Source organism: Myotis myotis, unplaced genomic scaffold (genome assembly GCF_014108235.1).
Source record: "Myotis myotis isolate mMyoMyo1 unplaced genomic scaffold, mMyoMyo1.p scaffold_m19_p_17, whole genome shotgun sequence".
Taxonomy (NCBI): domain Eukaryota; kingdom Metazoa; phylum Chordata; class Mammalia; order Chiroptera; family Vespertilionidae; genus Myotis; species Myotis myotis.
The window spans coordinates 5035406-5040539 of record NW_023416321.1 but is presented as its reverse complement, the minus strand read 5'-3'; the positions used below and the strand labels follow the sequence as shown (position 1 = coordinate 5040539).

General features: G+C 44.1%; 1 long non-coding RNA gene across 1 annotated transcript; it reads right to left on the bottom strand.

Moving 5' to 3' along the window:
- Positions 1-359: 359 nt before the first annotated feature.
- LOC118671110 lies at positions 360-816 on the bottom strand. The gene is made up of 2 exons (XR_004972608.1): positions 646-816; positions 360-548 (listed from the first exon to the last, which is right to left on the bottom strand). It is a non-coding gene; the product is annotated as an uncharacterized LOC118671110 (long non-coding RNA).
- Between the last annotated feature and the right edge of the window lie 4318 nt (positions 817-5134).

Sequence of the window (5134 nt, the reverse complement as noted above, 5' to 3'; positions counted from 1 at the left end):
ACAAAGGAGAAAGTCAAGAGGAGACAAGTTGTCCAGCCAGCGTGGCTCAGTTGGTTGGAGCATCATCCCATGCACCAAAGGGCTGCCAGTTTGATTACTGGTCAGGGCATGTACCTAGGTTGTGTAGGTTGTGGGTTCGCTCCCCATCTCTCTCTCTCTCCCTCTTTTTCTTCCACCCTCTTCTTCTCTCTAGGTATGTCCTTGGGTGAGGATTAAAAAAACAAACAACAAAAAAGTGGAAATGAAAAGATCGAGGATTAATGAGTTGGTTTTGTTTGTTTTAATTCTGTTACTTCCTAGAGAGGATAATTTTCAGAAGTATGTTTTTTTTTTGTTGTTTTTTTTTTTTTTTAGTTTTCAAGATAGCATTCTGTTTTCTTTGAGTTTGACTATTTGTCTCCCATGGGTGTGATGTGATTTTTTCCCTCTACTTGCCCTGTAAGGAAGAGAGTTCTATCCAAAGCCGTGTTTGCGAACAGCTTCTACACGTGGCCTCTTCTTAGCCTCCCTCGCTGGTCACTCCTGGGCTGATTGAAACTGTATCTTACCTGGAGGATAAGTTGACAAAATAAATGAGTCCATTAGTCCATGAACTATAAAGGGGCGGGGTAATGGACACATTTCCCAAGCCCCATATCCAGAAACCTGATGGAGATTTCTGCCAAGATGTCCATATCTGAGACTTCCAGGCCTGAGCCGACTGTGCTCTGCCAGCTATCGATAGTGACATTTGTTCAGCGCTTCTCTTAGATGTCCCAGATAGGCTCCATACGGCTCTGCAGCAGGAATGCACAGAGCCACGGGAGCCTGCCAGGAGTGTAGGAGGCAGATACACTCTGTCCTACAAATCTCGTTTCCAGGCACAAAAGATGCAAGCAGTGACTCAGCCTGTGAGTCAGTGATTCCCAGCTGTGTGGGTGCTGATCACATGAGTCCCAGAGGTTAAGCATGGGCCACAGAGCATGGAGTGTTGGTCTTGAACAGGCCAGGAGCCTGGTAGAGGCCAGAAGGACCTCTGAGAGGAGATCCTAACTGAGCCTCTTTGGGATCCAGCAACAGGCATGGTAAGATAAAGATGGAAAGGGGAGGAATGAATAACAAAGGTCCACACAGCCACTTCAATCCTCTTGTCCAGCATTAAATCATTCTTCTGAAAGGCAGTAGCACATTGTGGTTAAGATCTCAAAGTCTACCTTCTGTTAGTAACTTCTGTTAGCCAACCATTTTGGTGCACCCCTTCATCAAGGTGTGGGGCGGAGTACCAGCTCATCAGCTGGCCATTAGGCAGGGCCATGTGACTACTTTTGTCCAATGAGCTGTGAGCAAAAGTGATGGATGTCATTTCCAGAATATAACTGCTCCTGCAGACTCTTCACTGTCATGTTCCCAGACCGTGAGATTTTAAGTTGGTGAAGCCTCCCTCCAACTGGGTCTCTGTGTGACTGCATGGGCCTGTAATATATATGAGGAATGAACTTCTGTGTGTTTTTTAAGCCATGGGATTTGAGGGCTACTTGTTAGGCTTTGAGGGTTCCTGATTACCGAGGCATAACCTAGATTACTTTGACAAACACAGACTCTCATTAACTGCGTGATCCTGGTCAACTCTCCCAATCCCTCTGAGTATCAATTTCCTCATCTGCCACATGGAGAAAATCAAAATGATAAAAAATAAATTGCTTGTGAAGTCTGAACCAATGTAGCCAGCACCTAATATATGTGCTGAAAATGTGACCTCTTAGCCTGACCTCCATGAGATAGAGAGCAAAACGAGTGCTCTTCTGTCAAATTATCTCAACTCAGATCTGAAAAGAGAGTCAAAGAGAGAGGAAGAGAGAATCCTTGGGAAACATCTCTCAGTTACAGAGCAATTAATGGGATCCTCATAGAAACAGCCAGCACTTTCTTGCCCAAGTCGCACATACCACTGCATTCAAGGCCCCACGAGCTCTTGAGTTACCTGAGCTATTTTCAGAGAAGAATCTGAGGAGAATAAAGGTTCTAACTCCCAGGACCACATTCCCACGTGCATTCCTCACCCTCTGTATTAAGTTTCAAGATGGCAGCGGCAGGCTCTGGGAAAGCAGGATTGATTCTAGAGGCCCCTCCTTATTTTCTCTCAGCAGGCAGGGAGGCTGACTCAGGGTGTGGTTCCCCTGCCTGCCTTCTCCACACACATTCTGCTTGGGGTGTCTCAGCATACCAGAGGTGTGGTTAGGTAGTATCACTCCACCCATGAGGTGTCTTCTTGGCCAAGCCTCCCTATCACCCAAACTCTCACAAACAAGACTGTGTGGTGGAAGGAATGATGGAGATATATTTGGAATCCTCCATCGTCTCCCCCAGTAGACTGTTGGATGTGTCTGCCAAGAACAATGTATCTTCAATTAAATCACCTTTCTCTAAGCAATCCCTTGGATGTCTACTGAGGTATATCCATGGCTGAAGCAGGCCTCTCACCTGGGGCCTGACACAATCCCAGCCCAAATGTTGTGGCAGAGGGGCACAAAGCGAGAGAAGGCCTCACACTGAGGATGGAAGGTGCTTCCCTAGCATCACACCAGGAGAGCCAGCTTCCCAACAGGTGCAATTCAGGCATCTCCCAAATATAGTCACACAGTCACCAATATCCCAGAGCAATTATGCATTCCTTTGAAGGTAGTAATTATAGTCTAGCTCAACATCTAAGCCCTTCTCTGGTGTGGATGAAATTGCAAAGACCAGCTCTCTCCAAACACACATCCAACCCTCCAGAAAAATACATGAATCTCCAGGTGTGTTGTCAACACCCTCCCCGGTACCAGACTGTTCTCAATGAACATGATCTTGACATTTTTTTCTAGCAAAGGAACATCCAAAGAAGACTCACTTCAAGGATCAAAGAAGACAGAGCCACCTGTGAAGCTGGAACCAAAGCCTGATATATATTACATTGATGGACATATTGAACAGCGGTAATGGATTTTGTGTGTGTGCATGTGCAAGCCTATCCTTAGTGATCTTTCAAAATGGCAAAGTCAAAAATGAAATGGTTGGACCCCAGACAGAGTTTCTTTCAACCTTACTTCAAAGAAGCAACATGTTTTTAGGTTTTACACACACACACAAACAAACAAACAAAACAACAACAAAAAATAACACAGGAAAAAGTGACCCTATTGTCCTGATTCTATAAATGTGGTATCGGAGGATAATATAAAGCCCCAGTCCCCTCTACTACCATCCATCTATACTCTGCTTCTTGTATTCATGTGTCCTTGCACTCCTGTCTCATTTGTTAAGGAAAGAAAATGGTGACTTTTGCCAGCAGTATGGACCAAGTTGGAAAATCTCATTAGGAAGACTCGTTGGGTACTTGTGTGTTTCTTGATGGCCTCTCAGTTTTTTCTTCCTCCACTGGAAGAAGGTAGATTAATACTACATTAATTTAGGGACGTCAAAAAGGGCACAGCTAACCCTAGTTTCTATTTTATGGGCTCTAGTCCATGAGCCTCATGAGAAAGTCTAGAAACATCCTGAGGATGTGGAATTATAAAGTTCTACTTTTGTTTCACTACAAAATCCTCATTTTCTTACCTCACCCATAATGCCTCCAAGAAGCTACAACAAAGAAGAGTAATCAATAGGCTCCAATTTCTTTTCTAGATCTAAGGCTCCATAACCCTAGATTTCAATGATAGTAAAGTCATTTAAGTCTATAGTTCACTAATTAGTCATTTGACCTTTCTCACTGACCTCCCAATAGCAGGTCTCAAAGATGTAAAGAATGTGATTCTTCCTTGTGAATACTGTTTATTGAGGGTTAAATTCCTGAAGTGGATTTCTATAATTCATAGAAGTCATTTTAAAAGTCCCAGGTAACCAACCGCCATTAACCCAATATGGCCTTTCCACAAGTTGCCTCTGTTCAGTAGTCAGTAGGGAGTTCAAGGATATTTCTCTCCTGAACTCTCTGCCCATTGATGTTACGGATGGAGCCCCCATTATGCACAGCGCCTTGTGATTCACAGTAAGAGAAGGTATTTCTGTGTAAAGAAGCTTTTAGCTACATTGAGTTGTATCAGATGAGATGCAGATTTGCAGAGGGAAAAGCCATCTTTGACGTATAGAGGGTTATGCTCACTTACATTCAAATCCCCATGTTACAAACAGCAAACACTGTCACCTGTTGTACACAAAGAAAAATTTTGCTTTGTCTATTTCTCCCACGATAGTTTAATATTTCATCTATTTCTGTCTGACTTCAAAAATTCATTATTCTGAAAGGAAACATGAAAATGACCAAAAGCAAGCTTAAAGGCTTCCTCAGCCTTTCTCACCCTCTCACCCACTCTAGATCGTTCCAGTTGTAGGGAGTTGTCCCATCAGAGTTTCTCTCCTCACAGCCACCACCACCACCACCACCACCAATTTTCAGGGGAAGATAAATCACTGATTTCCACACTGAAACTATAAGTGACAACTGCTGAGAGAGTTTGCCAAGGGGTGTGTCATAGCCAAAGGCAGTTAGCGTGCTCAAGGGAATCCCGTTCTCAGCCCTGGGGACCCTGAGATACCACTGGAATTTGCCTAAAGGCCAGAGTCAATAATAACAGAGCTCCCAATGGAGAGCTCTGGATCTCCTCCAGCCTGCTGCTCCCTCTTCCCGCTGCGAAATGAGCTTCTCTCACAGAAGGATGCTGTGGGTGTCACAAAGGGACCCCAGTCATGCCCTATCTGCAGTTGGCCCACATCCGCCACCCCGGATGGCAATGTGCTTACATGACCGCTCTGATTTTTTAGTAAGATTGAGGAATCCATCTCTCTAGCCCACAACAGGAGTTGAAAGATTCACTCTGAAATTCTGTCCTCTAGAGTGAGGGTTCTTATTTTCTGACACCCTACTTCTTTGTTTACTTTTACTTGACAGTCAGTCTTCAAGAAAGTACATGGAAACCCAAATACCACCATCACAATATCCTTGTCAAGTTTGAAGACAGAAAAGCTTGATTTAATTTGGTGTGAGACATCAGTTTAATGGAGGGGAGACATGTTCCTGAGATGGAATGAGTTACAGAAAGAAATCAATCAGAAAATTGATGGAGAAACCAGATTTCTTTCCAGGCCCTTCCAAGTTGGTGGAGTCACAGAGTGG